Source organism: Trachypithecus francoisi, unplaced genomic scaffold, assembly GCF_009764315.1.
Source record: "Trachypithecus francoisi isolate TF-2019V2 unplaced genomic scaffold, Tfra_2.0 Contig00469, whole genome shotgun sequence".
Classification (NCBI taxonomy): Eukaryota; Metazoa; Chordata; class Mammalia; order Primates; family Cercopithecidae; genus Trachypithecus; species Trachypithecus francoisi.
The window spans coordinates 59,033-77,715 of record NW_022680662.1 but is presented as its reverse complement, the minus strand read 5'-3'; the positions used below and the strand labels follow the sequence as shown (position 1 = coordinate 77,715).

The window sequence follows — 18,683 nt, the reverse complement described above, 5'->3', positions numbered from 1 at the left end:
CGCACTGCCCTCTGACCACACGGCCTTCCCGCCGCTCCTGCATCCAATCAGAGGGCCCCCTCTGAGACTGCTGCCTTCCCGCCAATCCTGCATCCAATCAGAGGGCGTCCGCACTACGTTTATTGAGCAACAGCCAATTGAAACTGGGATCCGAGCCTTGGCCCGCCTCCCCAGAGCTCTGGACCAATGGTGGCCTGGCACCAGTGAGCCAATCCCAGGCAGCGTGCGGTGTGTGGCTGTAGTTGCGCGTGTGCAGCTGCAGCGCCGGTTGCTGTCAAGTAGTAGCTTCGGACTGCAGCAGCGGTGGAGCTGAACATGGTAGGGCCTGGCCTGGTCACTCCTGACCCACAGACGTCCAGGCTGGAGGGTGGACGAAGTTGGCCTCTTGAGGTGGCTGGACGGAGGGATGCTGTTGCGGGTGCAGAGAGGAGGCCAGAGAAGGACGCGGGGCCCAGGGCAGGACACGGGGTCGTATACTGGGTCTGCAGGCTCCAGGGCAGGGACGGCAGCTTTTGTTTTAGAGGAAGCTGCCGGCCTTGAGTCGGTGGACGGGGAGCATTGACGGTGTCCCGTCCCCCAGAGAGCAAACAGTGGTGTCACCCCCTGAAGACAAGAGGGCGCTGCTCCCGCTTTCCGGTCTCCAAACGGCTCAATGCTACTGGAAACCACTGAGGAACCCCAGGAGCCTTAGCTGATGGAGGCTGGGGCTGTGGACATTGGTCAGATCAGCAATTAAAGCCCAGACGCTGCTAAAACATTGCCTCATTCACCTAAAAGCAACACGGTGGGTGGGCACAGTGGCTCACGCCTGGAATCCCAGCCGTTGGGGAGGTGGAGGCGGGGGATCCCCTGAGGTCGGGGGCTCCGCACCAGCCTGGCCAATATGGCGAAAACCCTTTTCTACTAAAAATACAAAAATTCCCAGGGTGGTGGCATGGATCTGTGGTTCCAGCTACTCGGGAGGCTGAGGTGGGAGGATCAGCTGAGCCCAGGACTGACTTCCAGGCTGCAGTGAGTCATGGTGGTGCCACTGCACTCCAGTTTGGGTGACAAGAGAGACACCGTGCCTCAAAAAAAAAAAAAAAAAAAAAGCAACCAACACATTCACATAAAGAACAGATTTGCAAGTCCCAAGTCTGAATAGCTATGGCCGTGGTCTGTCAAGTATCTTTTTTTTTTTTGAGACGGCTCAACAGCTCTGTTGCCCAGGCTGGAGCACAGTTGCAGGATCACAGCTCACTGCAGTCTTGAACCCCTGAGCTCCAGTGATCCTCCTGCCTCAGCCTCCTGAGTAGCTGGGACTACAGGTGCCACCACACCTGGCTAATGTTTAAATTTTTCAGGTGGGTGCGGTGGCTCATGCCTGTAATCCCAGCACTTTGGGAGGCTGAGGCGGGCATATCACAAGGTCAGGAGCTCAAGACTATCCTGGCTACCACGGTGAAACCCCGTCTCTACTAAAAATACAAAAAATCAGCTGGGCATAGTGGTCTGTAGTCCCAGCTACTTGGGAGGCTGAGGCAAGAGAATTGCTTGAACCCGGGAGGCAGAGGCTGCAGTGAGCTGAGATTGTGCCACTGCACTCCAGCCTGGGTGACAGAGTGAGACTCTTGTTTCAAAATAATAATAATAATTTTTTTTTTCATAGTTGCCCAGGCTGGTCTCAAACTGGTCCCAAGCGATCTCAGCTCAGCCTCCCAGAGTGCTGGAATTACAGGCATGAGCCACCACACCCAGCTTGGCAGGGTTTAAAGAAACCACCAAAGGACAGTGCAGTGTCCCAGCACTGATGACGTCTGGGAGCCATTACACTCCTAGGCTTCAAGGGGTGGAGGGGAGGGAGTGCTTACAAAAACTTGAGAGGGTAACTTTTTTTTTTTTTGAGACGGAGTCTTGCTCTGTCACCCAGGCTGGAGTGCAGTGGCCGAATCTCAGCTCACTGCAAGCTCCGCCTCCCGGGTTCACGCCATGCTCCCGCCTCAGCCTCCGGAGTAGCTGGGACTATAGGCGCCCGCCACCTCGCCCGGCTAGTTTTTTGTATTTTTAGTAGAGACGGGGTTTCACCGTGTTAGCCAGGATGGTCTCGATCTCCTGACCTCGTGATCCACCCGTCTCGGCCTCCCAAAGTGCTGGGATTACAGAGAGGGTAACTTTATGAAGAGGGCCACCTGCCAAAAGTGTGGCCTTGATGGAGGGATTTGGATCACCCATGAAAGTTGAGCAGGAAGGGGCCAAGGGGAGAGTACCCTGATGCCTCCTCCAGCCTCCTGGTCTCCTGCTGTTGCCTGTCATTGAACAAATCAGCACGAAGCCAGAGGGCAAGATAGGCCTCTGACACTGTCCTCATGGGTCAGCCTCTGGGAGCAAAGAGCAGGTGGTGAATGATGGAGGGTAGATCTGGGGGGGCAGAGAGAGGACACATACTGAACACCTGGGCTTGGACCACAGTGACCTGGGACCTACTCTCTATTTCTTTACCCAACCCAATTACCTTATCCTTTGATCAGGACATAATCAAAAACTGCTGTGTACTCTTCAGAGCATTACTGTGACTGGCTATAATGTGGGGTTGATTATTGGCATTACATGGCTTCCAAGTTTTAAAATAATCTAATTTTTGTGTAGTGGCAAACGTTAGGTTCTAGGGCTACCTCTGGAACTTAGCAGCTAGGATGGTTTAGAGCAAGTAAGTTTTCACAGGGATTAAGGGGTCAGTCACCTAACCCTCCTAGGAAATATCAATTGTGAAAGCACCAGATACTGAAGCACTATACAAATATTAAATTAGAATATTTTGCGTGCCATATAGCTTCAAGTTGCCTTGAAATGAATGGGTCTACATTTCTGTTCTGGTTCACAGCGCGAGTGTATCTCTATCCACGTAGGGCAGGCAGGTGTCCAGATCGGCAGTGCCTGCTGGGAACTGTACTGCCTTGAACATGGAATTCAGCCCGATGGTCAGATGCCAAGTGATAAAACCATTGGTGGCAGGGACGACTCCTTCAACACGTTCTTCAGTGAGACTGGGGCTGGCAAGCACGTGCCCAGAGCAGTGTTTGTGGACCTGGAGCCCACTGTGGTTGGTAGGTGCTCGGGCTCTGGATGGCAGCTTTCCTGGGAGGGTGGGAGAGCATCATCGGTAAAGCCCCATGTGGGCTCCTTTGAATCCTTCTGCAGAAGGTATGAGATAGACAAGCATATGCCTATGGTGTTGTTAAGAGAAACTGAAAAGTTCATGATTAAAGTGTCTGTGAGACTCGGCTCCTCATTTAGGAAAACCTGACCTACAGAGAAAAGCTGCTTTGGCAGCAATAAGATGGGCTGTGGAGACATTCTCTCTGGCTGCCTCAGCCCTGCTCAGGTGGCCCTGCCTGCAGGGCACAGTGGCATTGGTTCCCTCCTGAATGCTGTGCACTCTCTTATGCTGGTGCACGAGAGTCTTGACCTGCATCTTAGGCATAGAAGGTTAAGTACAGCACAGTCATTTGCTTCCTCCAGATTAGCAGCCCAAGGTAGTTTCCAAGAAGAACTGCAAAGAGACAGCCCCTTTCAGTGGCCCCATATGAGATGACAGTGTCACCTGAAAGCCTGTGGGGCCCAGGCCACACAGGGTGCCCTGATGGGACTGCTGCAGAAGTCACATTGACCTGGTGACTTCCCAGTTTGTAAGAGTTTTAACTTACAGCCTTTGATGTAGCTACATGTAGGAAAGAATTACGTACCTGTAGAATTACCTGTGTGTGGGTGCTACAGCTTATTTCCCTTCACTGGGAACTGGTAGTGCTGACATTTACTGCAAGCTGAGTTTAACTTCCTAGAGTCATAAATTGCAGTTTGATCATCACACATTTGCACTTTGGTTATCACACAGAGATATTTTCTACCAGACACTGCCACTGTTGAGCTGCAACATGTAGGTCATGTACTTTGAATAGCATGTACTTTGTAGAAGTGAACAGTCCTGGAATGTGTTCATCTTGGTGAGTACAGGCCTTAAAGATTCACAGTACATTCGGTCTCTTTTGTAGATGAAGTGCGCACAGGAACCTACAGGCAGCTCTCCCACCCAGAGCAGCTGATCACCGGGAAGGAAGATGCGGCCAATAATTACGCCAGAGGCCATTACACCATCGGCAAGGAGATTGTCGACCTGGTCCTGGACCGGATCCGCAAACTGGTAAGAAGAGAAGGCTTCATGTGACCATTGTCCTGCACAGGAGGGTAGATCTTGGATTGTGAAGGGGAGGTCATTTTGTCAAAACTTAGACCAGCACTTTGGCCGGATCTGGTGACTCACACCTGTAATCCCAACACTTTGGGAGACCAAGGTGGGCAGTCACCTGAAGTCAAGAGTTTGAGACCAGCCTGGCCAACATGGTGAAACCCTGTCTTTACTAAAAATACACAAATTAATGAGGCATGGTGGTGCCTGCCTGTAGTCCCAGCTACTCAGGAAGCTGAGGCAGGAGAATGGCTTGAGCCCAGGAGACAGAGGTTGCACTGAGCCGAGCTCATGGCATTGCACTCCAGCCGGAGCAACAGAGTGAGACTCTATCTCAAAAAAAAAAAAAAAAAAGAGAAAGAAAAAACTTAGACCAGCATCTTGAGTCCGATTGAGTCTGCAATGGTCTTAGTCTGAGGCATGCATGGTGATTTGTCTGTAGATCTTTGTCTGCTTTTCTTTGCTTCAAAGTGTACTGTGTGTTTATTATGGATGATTTGAATCCATATCAAGTCTTCAGAGGTAAAGAGAAGTGGCACTGGCTTGGTGGAGGTTGGTGGTGTGGCTTCCACGGGCATTGGCTCATGTTGTCAGGCGGATCTGTGCACGGAACTGCAGGGCTTCCTCATCTTCCACAGCTTCAGGGGCGGCACTGGCTCTGGGTTTGCATCTCTGCTCATGGAGCGGCTCTCAGTGGATTATGGCAAGAAGTCCAAGCTAGAGTTTGCCATTTACCCAGCCCCTCAGGTCTCCACGGCCGTGGTGGAACCCTACAACTCCATCCTGACCACCCACACGACCCTAGAACATTCTGACTGCGCCTTCATGGTCGACAATGAAGCCATCTATGACATATGTCGGCGCAACCTGGACATTGAGCGTCCCACGTACACCAACCTTAATGGTCTGATTGGGCAGATCGTGTCCTCCATCACGGCCTCTCTGCGATTTGATGGGGCCTTGAATGTGGACTTGATGGAATTCCAGACCAACCTAGTGCCGTATCTCTGCGTCCACTTCCCCCTGGCCACCTACGCCCCAGTCATCTCAGCCGAGAAGGCCTACCATGAGCAGCTGTCCGTGGCCGAGATCACCAATGCCTGCTTTGAGCCAGCCAATCAGATGGTCAAGTGTGACCCTCGCCATGGCAAGTACATGGCATGCTGCATGTTGTACAGGGGGGATGTGGTCCCGAAAGATGTCAACGCGGCCATCGCCACCATCAAGACCAAGCGCACCATCCAGTTTGTGGATTGGTGCCCAATTGGATTAAAGGTATGCCTGGGTAATGTGGAGTTCTTGTATCTTTCAGCAAGCAACAGACACACAGAGTAATGCTGCCCCTGAAGGCCCGCATCCTTTGAGGAGACTACCCCCGTTCCATGGGCTAGGCACATGGGCATAAATTAGTGAACCAGAGTGATAATTAATTCAGTGATGTCTTTTTTTGTTTGTTTTTTTGAGGCAGAGTCTAGCTTTGTCACCCAGACTGGAGTGCAGTGGTGTGATCTGAGCTCATTGCAGTCTCCATCAGCTTCCCAAGTAGCTGGAATTATAGGCACCCACCACCACGCCTGGTTACTTTTTATGTTTTTAGTAGAAACAGGGTTTTGCCATGTTGGCCAGGCTGGTCTTGAACTCCTGACCTCAGGTGATCCACCCACCTCGGCCACCCAAAGTGCTGGAGTTAGAGGCGTGAGCCACCGCGCCTTGCCCAGCGATGTCTTTTGAACTCTCTGAGTCATTACACTATATATCTGTGATGAGCTTTACTTACTTATTTTGTTGTTGTTGGAGAGAACAGAGCTGAGTAGTAAGGGGATGTTACATGTTGTTAGTACATGTCTTGGGAATGAGAAAATGTCAACTTGCGTTTCCTTCATGGATCTGAAAAACAATCAAAGCAGGGTTTTGTCTTGTCTGTTAGTTGGAGAGGACCATGGAGATCCAGCATCCTAGCACAGATCTGCTGGCTCAGAGTTTGAGGAGGTAGAGAAGGAGTGGTAGTTGTCCAAGCCAGGTTTTGATACCTATTAGTTTTCTGCCCTTGGTGTGATTGATGAGCTCAGTGATAGGAGACAATTAATCTATTTTAATGAGACATTTATATATATATATATATTTTTTGTAATAAGTTATTAATTAGGTAAAATGCCCTGAATTACAAGCCACAATAAATCCAACTAATAACCAAAATTAGCACTTAATAACATTTTCTGAAAACTGCAACATTTGAATATTAGGACTTATAGAAAAACACACACCGAGCTTTATTTGGGATTCCAAAATGGTTTCAGCAATAACGTTCAAGAATAATTATTCCATTGCTTTACTATTTCTCTGAACATTTAAACATGTAATCTCATTACATCTTCCTAATAACCTAGTGAGGTAAGGTGGCAAAATCCTTGTTTTTTAGAAGAAACCATGGAGCCTAAGAGAAGCAACTTGTCTGTAAACAAAATACCTATTGGTTACAGAGCGAGGACTTATTCTGAGTGCAGGACACTTTGCATGAGGTCCTGCTAACGAGTTAATTTACTGAGCTGTGCTTCCTCTATTTATGAGTACTTCACTTTTTTTCTTCTTTAATTATAAGCTTAATCAGCTTATAAGGTTAAAAAATTTGAAATGTATGGGACATTAAAATTCTGATAATAGGTCTGATACTGCCTGAAATTGTTTTAGAATTTAATATGTTTGGTAAATATTTTTTATTTCAGTATTAAAATAGCAATTTTATTTATTACTTTTGTATACATAGAATTAACAAATTTTGGAACATAAAAAGAAGATACTTAAAAATGGCAATCCAGGTAAGACTTCTGATAGTGAATTTCTTATTTCTCTTGGTGATCCTACTCTTGATAAGAAAATGAAAAGTAAGATACAAGATTAAGGTAGTTAGTGTTAATCAAAAAAGGCCAGTTTAAAAATATGTATGAATTGCATGTGTATATGTGTATTTACATAAGTAAATTTTTAAAATTTAACTTATTTAGTTTGAAATTCAGATTTCTTTAAGAAGGTAGTTGTAGCTAGTTTATAAGCTCAAACATTATTGTCTGAAAAAAGTCATTTATTTAATCATGATCCCTACAATTCTATATAATATTTTTGCATAAATAAGAAAAAAGATTTTTAAGTTAGTATGTTGTAGGTTTCCTCTATAGTCACATTATAACAAATTGAACTTGTTATACAAATGGATCTTCTATTTCATTTTTATAATAAATTTTTATATTTAGTAAATAAAGAATTACAGTTGACCCATGAATAATGTGGGAGTGAGGGACTCTGATCCCTGTGCAGTTGAAGATCTGAGTATAACTTTTGATTCCTTCACCTTAGCTACTAATATCCCACCATTGGCTGGAAGGCTTCCTGATAACGTAAACAGTTGATGAACATTTGTTTTGTTTGTGCTGCATTATTATACACTGTGTTCATACAATAAAGTAAGCTGGAGAAATGAAGCTGTTAGAAAGAAAATCAGGAAAAGCATAGCGACCTTTCATAAAGCATAAGTAGATCCTGACAAAGGTCTTCATCATCATCAGGTTGATTAGGCTGAGGAGGAGGAGGAGAGGTGGATCTTGCTGTCTCTGGGTTGCAGAGGCAGAAGAAAATCTGCATATAAGTGAATCCCTGCAGTTGAAACCCTTGCTGTTGAAGGGTGAACTGTATTACATATTGATTTGTGTCACTAAGAAAGTAACTATCTTAGAAATGGGAACTCAGCAATCCCTTTCTGGTACCATAAATAAATGGCAATAAGAAATGTAAAACTGAACAGCATGCATCCATACAAATAGGAGATTATTTTTTGAAGATAGCTACTGAGCACAGAAGACAGAAAAAGCAATTCCTTCTTGAGAAGCACAAGTTATATTACATATTCTTACACAAGCAAAGTGGTTTTATCTGTCATACTTTACACACATACACATACACACATGCACATATACACACACACAAAGTTAAAAGTCCTGCTGATTCTTAGTGACCAAATCCAACTGTTCGCAGGGAGCAGTGGATAACACATCCTATAGTTTGGATGCAATTCTTTGGACTTTTTGACTTGTTTTGTGATGAACTGCCTTTAATGGGTGAATCATGTTTTTAGTTATATAAGAAACAAAGAAAAAGATTAGAAGCAGTAAACAGGAACTCTATGATCAGTAGTAGACTATTACAGTGTATTCAATAGTTATATGTTTTTCTCCAGTTATACAATTTACTTGAATGATGCACAATGAATCAATTATTATTATAAGAGATGGGGTCTCTCTATGTTGTCTAGGCTAGAATTACAGTGTCTATTCAGCAATACAATCATAGCTCACTGTAGCCTTGAACTCCTGGGCTCAGGCAGTCCTCCTACCTCATCCTCCTGAGTACCTGGGACCTACAGTCTTGTGCAGTTACATCTGGTCTGATACACAATTATTTATTTATTTATTTATTTATTTATTTTTGATACAGGGTCTCCCTCTGTTGCTGGTACTGGAGTGCAGTGGTGCCATCTTGACTCACTGCAACTTCTGCTTCCTGGCCTTAAATGAGCCTTTCATGTTTAACCTTAGCCTCCCACGTAGCTGGGACTAAACAGGCATGCACCACCACACTTGGCTAATTTTCTTTTTAAGGTTTTTTTATTTGTTTGTTTAATAGATGAGGTCTCACTATATTGCCCAGGCTGGTCTGGAACTTCTGGGCTCGAGTGATCCTCCTGCCTCAGCTTTCCAAAATGCTGAAATTTACAAGCGTGAGCCACTGCACATGGCCTGCACAATTATTATGTAAAGGAATGAAGCCCAGTTGAGTTGCAGAAAATTGACCACCTTTTCATTTTTTTTCTAGAAACATTCGTATTATAGGACATATTGTCAATCACCCAGATCCTCTGTGTTTTATTTGGTTAAAATAGGATTGCTGCTTATTTCACATTACTTTGTGACATTATTGTTTCCTTTATTCCTTTTATGGCTTTATTCAATTGGATAGATAGAGAAATACAAGAATCTCCAAGTCAAATATCAAGGCAAAAAAAGAAAAACAGATTAGGGAATGTTATTCTGTGAAATAGCCATCTGATTACAGTTACATGTATCATATCAACTTAATAAAAATCTTATACAATGCATAGGTGTCAGGGTTTCCCAAGACCACCCCCAGGTTTGGTGGTTCACTAGAAGGACTCACAGGACTCAGCAAATAGTCATACTCAGATCTTTAACTGATTACAAGAAAGGGGACAAGTAAAATTAGTAGAGTAAAAAGGTGTGCATGTGGTCAAGTCTGGAGGAAAGCAGGCACAAGCCTCCAGGACTTCTCTCCTGTGGAGTTCCCAGGATCTGCTTAATTCTCCCAGGCTCACATTTTGACAACATATGTGCAGTGATGTCTGTCAGTACCAGAGTCTCATTAGAGACTTAAGTACCTGAGTTTTTATATGGAGGTTACTCTCCCTCACGTGTATCCAAATTCCAGACTTCTAGAAGGAAAACAGCTGTTCAGAGTAACCACACTGTTTCTATAAACACTTTAAACACAGTGAGCCACTCTTCTCAGGGAATGGTGGAAACCCTCCCAATTCCAATTTCCTAAACACCAGCCAAGGGCCAGCCTGGCATGCAGGCCTTTCTAAGGATGGCAGTCTCTTGCCTGCTATATGAAATCTTTTCTGCACGACACTTATAACCCCAACTTAAACTTTGGTGTTGTTTTAAAATTTCATTTTAGTAACACTCAATATGATAAGATAAGGTAACTTGGTACTAGTTTCTGTTGTATGATCCATCTGAAGTTGTAAAGCTAGTTGCTTTTTTGACTTTTGGTGATTAATAGGTATTTGTATGTAAGTTACCATAGCAATGTTAGGTAATTATAATCTGTCCTTTTTAACTCATTAATCTTTCAGTAAAATGTTCAATAAGCATAATTTCCGAGTTAAAATTAGAATAAAAATGGTCTTTTATTTTGATTACATGAATAATCTAGTTTTCATATTGTGCTAAATCCCTGTTTAGAATTATGAAATAAGATAAAATATTCAAGCATTTTATCAATATTTTCTTGCCTATGCATGCAATTAAACTTATTTATTTATCATATATACTTCAATTTGTGAAATAATGACGACATGCTGTTACTTTCATCTTCAATGATCTCTGATTTTTAGGGTCACTGTGTCTTGCTTAAATATATTATAACAACAGGTTCAGTGAATATCCTTTATTTTTTGTTTTTATTTTTGAGACAGAGTTTAGCTCTCATTGCCCAGGCTGCAGTGCAATGACACAATCTCAGCTCATTGTAACCTCCATCTCCTGGGTTCAAGCGATTCTCCTGCTTCAGCCTCCCAAGTACCTGGGACTACAGGCATGCACCACCATGCTCGGCTAATTTTTTGTATTTAGTAGAGACGAGGTTTCACCATGTTGGTCAGTCTGGTCTCAAACTCTTGACCTCAGGTGATCCACCCGCCTTGGCCTCCCAAAGGGCTGGGATTACAGGCATGAGCCACTGCACCTGGCCATCTTTTTTTTTTTTTAAATTTTTGTTCTGGAGATCCTGGGATGCATAGACAATGAATATCCTTTTTTGTTTGTTTGTGTGCTTGTTTGTTTGTTTTTTTGTTTTGAGACGGAGTCTCACTGTCACCCAGGCTGGAGTGCAGTAGCAGGATGTTGGCTAATTGCAACGTCCACTTCCTGGGTTCAAGCGATTCTCCTGTCTCAGCCTCCTGAGTAGCTGAAATTACAGGAGCCTGCCACCATGCCTGGCTAATTTTTGTATTTTTAGTAGAGACGAGGTTTCACCATGTTGGCCAAGCTGGTCTTGAACTCCTGACCTCGGGTGATCCACCCACCTCTGCCTCCCAAAGTGCCGAGATTACAGGCATGAGCCACCGTGCCCACCTGTTAATATCTTTTTTAAGTCAGTAACTTTATTTCTTAGAGCAGTTTTAGGTTCACAGCAAAATTGAGAGGCAGGTACAGAGATTTCTCATATGCTCCATACCTCCCACACATGTGTAGCCTCCCCTATTATTACTATTTTCCACCAGAGTGGTACATTTGTTACAACTGATGAACCTACATTGACACATTCTAATCACTCAAAGTTCATAGTTTACTTCAGGCTTCACTCTTGATGCTGTACGTTCTGTGAATTTGGACAAATGTATGATGATATGTATCTATTATTGTAATATTATTGACAGAACAGTTTCACTGCCCTAAAAATTCTCTATAATATGCCTGTTCATCTCTCACTTTCTCCCTGGCAACTCCTGGCAACCATTGATCTTTACTCTGTCGTCATGATTTTACTTTTTTCAGAAGAGTCATATAGTTGGAATAATACATTGGGTATCTTTTTGAATAGTTAAAAAAGGCTCCATCGTAATTGAAAGTAGTCATTTAAGATGTACTTTGTCCTTTTGTTTTTCCTTTGCTTCTTTATCATTATAAAGAATGATATATGCTGATGACATATGCTTTACATACTTAGAAAAATGATTTGTATAGGTATTTGCCACATAATGGAAAGGGTTGAGGAAAAGGACACCATGCAGTACCACGCAGCACAAACTGGGGCCTCTTGCTGTATGAGGTGGGTCCAGATAGACTCTCTAGCAGTGAAAGGGGAGAAGTTCCAGGGGTTGTACTTTATAAAACTGGAATCACAATGTTTTTCTTACTTACCTTCGGTTAGAAATAAGAGCAGACAGTGAATGCTGTAGCTAAATACATAGGTTCCTCACTGATCCTCTTCCTTTGAGGGATAAGTTTGACAACAGGTTATTATAATGACATGACTCACCTCTAACTAGATTCTGTCATGAGGGATGGCAAGAGAGTTTTGCTTTATGTAAGGTGAAAAAGAATTTTTTCCCTTACTAGGGAGAAGGGCAAGCATTGGAACATTCTGGTAGTAAAAGGGCATTGATATGGTTTTCTTTCTATATATTTTAACATCATATAGTACTGCCTGGCAGCCTGCCACACCTCCCCAGTGTTTCTTAAGCTTCTCTCTGAATGTGAGGTGTGGTTTGTAGTGGATAAGCTCTTAAAGGAGTAATATTTCCAGTGGTTTTTCTGTGGGAGGTAAAATGGCAGGTGAATTTGGGCCTTGTTATACATAAGGCAGAGCAAATAGCTATAACTAAGTAAACCACCCAGCACCTTCCCCAAAGAGTAGTAGCCAGAGTAACACGTTGATCTCTTTTCCACTAGCAGCTGGAAAGTCTTTGCAAGGATTCCTGTTTCTGATCTGATTCCTATGTTTTGCTGGCTTCTGGTGATAGGGTGTTTTATCCTAAACTGAACAGTTTGAACTGAAGAGCTAGAGAGGCTGTGTTGCATTATAACAAAATAAGTACAGTAGTTCCCCCTTAACTACAGGAGATACATTCCAATGCCCCCAGTGGATGCATGGAACTACGAATATACTGAATCACAAACTGTTTTTTCCTATACATACATATCTAGGGTAAACTTTAATTTATAAATTAAAATAAATCTGATGTCATCTGCAGACAGAGTGTGAAAATTGAATTGTGTCATCAGCAGAAATGATTGCTTGCTTGTTGGTGGGGAAAAACTCTCCACATATTTGGTCACAGAAGCCTTCTTTGTTGATGATTGTTGCTGTGGTGTGACAGCAGAGAAAACCATGTCAAGTATGTCTTTCTGCACATATAATGGATAAGGGGTACTACTGTATACTCTGTTTTAACTGCCCCTCATGTTTTGGTCCAGAAATCATGCTCTTTGGCACTGTTGACTCATCACACCTGTTCTGCTAACAATAACATTTTTACTCAATCTCATACGGTTTGACTAGGATGACTTGTATACTGCAGTTCACTTGTAGATACCAAATTTTAATAAATTTATTCTTCTTTGATTTTAATAAATACAAAGGGAAGTAGCAGTTCTTAATGCATTAATTACCTACCAATAGGTATAATTAATGTTAATTCTAATAAGGTCCCTGGCATGCTCCCAAAGGAATTCTTTGTAACAAAGCATCAGTCCTATGCTTTACAAAAACAAACCAAAACAAAACAACAACAACAGGATCTAAAGCATACACACAAGGGTGCACAATTTTTTTAACGAAGGTAGAGTCTTACTATGTTTCCCAAGCTGGTCTCAAACTTCTGGCTTCCTCAGGTGATCCTCCTGCCTCAGCCTCTCAAGTAGTTTTGATTACAGGCATGCATCATTGTGCATTCTTTTGCTTTTAATATTCTGTATATTTATTATTGATTTAAAATGCATTTTGCCTTTTTCTTTAATAGATACTGGAAGTTCTGATGAATCTGCAGTCAGGTAGGATTTTATAGATTTAAAAATTATGTTAACTAAGGAAATATAGATGGAAGAAACTAGTATCTGTTGAGTGTCGTAGTCTGGGCTGGACATCCTATTATGGTCTATGCATTTATCATCTCATAAAGCCATCACAACATCTGTGTTTCTATAAGCTACTGTTTATTAAATAAATAACTATGGATTAGAGCGGTTGATTAATTGGCTCATGATCCCATAGTTAACAAAGTCGCTGGCCCACTTTGATCATCAGCCTGCCTGCCTTCCAAATCCCTTCTCTTGCTCCTCAGCATAGATCAATAGACATCTGTGTAGCACTTGGATCAAGACATAGGTCTGAATCAGATTAATCCAATTCATTCATTTAATGTCTAAATTAATGAGAGTTTAAATACCTTCAACTCTCATTTAAGGTTATCATTAGAATGTGGTTAGTCCAAGAGTTTGTCCTGATAAATGTGACAATTTCAGTGGTAACCAGTATCTTACTTTTACCATCAAAGGCTTTAGGGCAGATCTTACTTAGCTATGACCATAGGACTATAAGTTTTACAAAGTCAAATTTAGGCAAGCCTTAGAAATTATTTGATTTCCCGGTTTTGTTTTCCATTTAGGCTAGTATTTTTGCTTACTTCCATAATACTTTTTTAGTCTTGTTTCTTTTTCCATGAATTTTCTATAGTCTTGTATTGATTTTTAAAACTTTCTTCTCTGCTTTTTTTGGTGTTTCTTTTATTCTATTATTTTTTTCAAATTCTGCTATGTATTCCCAGTTTTCCTATAGACAGAATCAAAAGCACATAGAATTACAGAATTTTAAGGAATCTTAGAATGAATTAAAATACCTTGTAGTATTTTCACGTGTGTTGAATATTCTGGTGAAGTGATTCTTTAGATAGAGAACTTGAGACTCAAAAAGATTAGGATGGTTTTTTTTTTTATTTTTTTTTAAACATAGGAATTGGCAGAAATGAGATTCGTACTCATTTTAAAGCCCAGTACTCTTCCTTCTTTTCATATCCTATTGGCGTGTGTTTAATAATACAAACGGGAGTGAGTCTCTTGCACCCAGCGGATAGAATGAAGGTGGAATTAGCTAGTGAACCCAATGAAATTGGGTAAGAATGGAATGAGCAGAGGAAGGCCAAGTTTGAAGAGAAACACTTATCAATAAATTATAAAGATGACGGACACACAAGATGTTGGGAATTATCTACAAAGGCACATTAAAATAGAAGAATCAAAGGAGCTCTAAAAAATTTGCTGCTTTTTTTATTTATCAAGGACTGACAAACTTGGAAGATTTTTACTGAAAGATGCTAAAACATTTTGAGACACTGGGAGCAGTGTCTACAGCAGATAGAAATGTGGTATCATCTACTTCCATCCTGACTTACAGAGCTCCTTAGAGCCCCTGGAATACTAAGGGACTGGAGACTGCTGAACTACACAGATCTGTGGCCCAGGACAGGTGGTCTCCTCACCTCTGCCTCTTTTCCCAATTCATTGATGTCCTTCCCTTATTCATGTAGGCTGGGTCAGGGGCATGATTGGCTGGCAAATCATTCATGGAGTTCAGTTGGGACTTTGGTAGTGTGTCTGTGCTGGGGGCAGGTGATGGAGATTCCAGTTAGCTTGTTTTTCAGGAGCAGGGATAGAGAGGGCTCCTACACTTGGTCATTTGAGGCCATCCTTTCAGGAATCTGTGCTTTCATAGACTGAAGATTTGAAGATTGGAAACTTCTGTGGAGCCTTGCAGAAGTGGAATCTGGAAGCGGGAGCCCATAGGAAGACAGATATTTAGATAGTACTTAGGGAAATAGAGACACAACTAGCAGGACTCTGTTTTTCCAGCAGGCTCTCTCCTTGGGTGTCTGAGCACCTATGAAAATCTTTAAGGGCTTGCTAGTTTATGTGGATCTGAATAAGGCAGGACCTATAGAGTGGAAATAATGGAATTTTATTATTGTTAATGTTTTAGTCTTTCTGGGCAAAGTATTCTCAGTAAGAATATACACCTTCGTTATTTGATTTTTGTACATTTAGCTTTCATACGTTTCAAATATTGCAGGGGATGCCCTGTACTGATTTAGGGCAAAGGAAAGCAATAGGACCTTCCTAAGTGGTTTCCTTGCTGAGGACTCAAGACTGCCATTTTGAAGTGATGCAGATTAGTCTTGTAATCAGAGGTAGATCATGGACAAGAGACAGTGGATCTCTCTACCTTGTTTTAGGTCATCGGTTTTCTTCCAGATTAGGTAACAAAATGTATGTCATCCATTAATTGAATTTTAAGTTCAGCTTCAGGAGAGATAATTTGTGAGGGTAAATTATTGTCAGGCTCTGCCAACATATTGACTGTCACTGTTTGTTATAGAGCTCAAAGTCAGTTTTCATTGAATATTTTATAGATTTAGACAGGTGGAGGCAGAAATAGGTAACTAAAATCTTTTACTACAGAGGACATATTTTAATTGTATCAAAAATCATTATTTAATACGTAGATCACTGACCTTTCCCCAGGTTTTTTCCTTTTTTGAAGGGGAAGCTGGATATAAACTGGCAGTTTAAAAAATTGTAAAGAAATCAGCTTGCTCATTTTCATTGTACATTTTTGCTCTCAAGCATTTTCCATGATGTGTGTGTGGATTCATTGCCTGCATCAGATGATGAAGACTTAAGTGTTGCTACTAAGGTAAAGTAGTCTCTTGTAAAATTAATTTTCTCACTCTGAATCTAGTTTTGCATAGTATTTACTTTTAAAACTTAGCAGTGGTATACCTATCATAGTTTTATGGTGGTAATGGAAAGTTGGTCAGAGAAAAACATACATGTGGCTAGTTGATTCAAAGCATTTGTTTAACTTTGGTAACTAACAAAGATTGATAAGTCCTGTGACAGGGTGTGAGCTGAAAAAAATGAACTGGAAAGTAAGTAGTGACAGGAAAATCACATTAGGAAATGCTTTCTCCAATAGAGGAAACATGAAATTTGGTTAAGGTTTATTTGGATAAATACTAACACTTTGACTTTTAAATCACATGAGAGTGACTTTCATAATATTTATGCCTGTATAAATCTTCAGTGGATCAAATTATTTGCAGTAATCATGGACTCCCCCAGGACGTTTTAGTTGTAAAATTGTTGAGCACATAGCAAGAGCTTTTTTTTCTTGGAAACTGACAATTTTGGTATCATATAGGTTTTAGGAGAGATTGTTTCTCTACTTATATTATTGGTTCTGCAATGAGACTAAAATAGTATTAAAAATTGCAGAAAAAATCACTGAGTGTGGTGGTATAGACTTGTGGTCCCTGCTACTTGGAGGTTTGAGGCAGGAAGATTGCTTGAGCCCAGGAGTTTGAGAAAAGCCTGGGCAACATAACAAGACTATCTGTCTTAAAAATATAAATTGTGGAAATGTAAAAATTTAAATTTATGCTCTCAAAATTTGTATCACAAAGGGATTTTTCTGTGTTTTGTAAGTTGTCCATGAAGAGTTTATATACAACACTTCATCTAATCGAATAATATGTATTTTGCTGCAAATAAACAGTTCTAGAAGCAGAGACTTGTAATACCAATATGCTAAGACTTTTAACATCATAATTTTGTCATTGTAGTTTATTTAAAATATTTACTTGGCCAGGGGCAGTGGCTCATGCCTGTAATCCCAGCACTTTGGGAGACCGAGGTGGGGGATCACCTGAGGTCAGGAGTTCGAGATCAGTCTGGCCAACATGGTGAAAGCTTGTCTCAAAAAAAAAAAACACACAAAACTTAGCTGGGCATGATGGCGAATGCCTGTATTCTCAGCTGCTCAGGAGGCTGAGGAGGGAGAATCGCTTGAACCCGGGAGGCAGAGGTTGCAGCAAGCCAAGATTACACCATTGCACTCCATCCAGGGTGACATAGCAAGACTGCATCTTAAAAAATGAAATAAAATAACCACTCAAAGTCCTTATCTCACATTCTGAAATTTTGAGTTTCAGAAGTTTTTATATTTAGTTGTTTAAGTAATCATTGGAAACTCCTGAATACCATGAGCTGCTGGAGGTCAGTAAACATATTTGCATGTATCCTGGAGTACGTAGAATACAGTCTTCCATGTAAGAAGCATTTTAATTGTTGTTTTTTGAGATGGGGATTCACTCTGTAACCCAGGCTGGAGTGCGGTGGTAAGATCTTGGCTCACTTCAATCTCCATTTCCTGGGCTTAGGTGATCCTCACACCTCAGCCATCCAAGTAGTTAGGACTATAGGCCTGTGTCACCATGCTCGGCTGATTTTTGTAGTTTTTGTAGAGACAGGGTTTTGCCTTGTTGCCCAGGCTGATCTTTAACTGTTGGGCTCAAGTGTTCTGTCTGCCTCAGTCTCTCAAAGTGCTGGGGTTACTGGCATGAGACATTCAGCCTTAATAGTTGCTTAATCTGAATAGACAAATGAATTTTTATATAATGGAAGGTTATAAGTAATATAATATACCTCATGTATCTAACGATTAAACTTTTAAAATATTGCTTACATTTGCATTATTTTTTAATATTTAAGGATGTGTAAGTTTTGATGTGTTATGTTGAGAAAGTATGCCATACATAAAAAGCAAATAAATTAGAAATAGGTCATCAGTAGCAATGAGGATTACAATGTATTTTCAAGTATCATTGAACTGGAATCTTCACATTGTGATTTTAGATTAACATTTCTTGTGCTTTTTATTAGCCCCTACCCATGTTCTATGAAATTTACCTTTTCAAGCCATACATGACTCTTTAGAATTCTGGTGACCAATTCTTTTTCTAGGTGGAAAGTTGAAAGTTCCAGGTTTCTCTCTTTGTTATAATAATGTTCTTTCAGGTAGTGGTAGCTGACCATATTTAAGTAATTGAATGTCTTAGAGTAATAAACTCTATCACAGAAGTACTTACAAAAAACTAATTGTAGCATAAATATTAATTAGTATTCTTAGGGATATGAAAGACCAAAAGGCTCTGTTATAGATCTGTTTCTCCATTTACTTCATTGTACTTCATGTTGTTTATTTTCTTTCTTGGCTTAAGCTCATATTTCATTGACCAATTAGGCTTGTTTTTTTTTTTCTTTTCCCTTGTTGCAAA

At 41.3% G+C, this 18,683-nt stretch overlaps 2 pseudogenes across 1 annotated transcript; both read left to right on the top strand.

Moving 5' to 3' along the window:
• The first annotated feature begins 210 nt into the window (after positions 1–210).
• On the top strand, positions 211–5,497 carry LOC117084280 (annotated as a pseudogene). The gene is made up of 4 exons (XR_004437385.1): positions 211–318; positions 2,861–3,083; positions 4,029–4,177; positions 4,817–5,497. The product of XR_004437385.1 is annotated as a tubulin alpha-3 chain-like (transcript).
• A 1,495-nt stretch (positions 5,498–6,992) lies between these two features.
• The window catches only part of LOC117084285, a 37,134-nt pseudogene continuing 25,443 nt past the window's right edge, over positions 6,993–18,683 (top strand).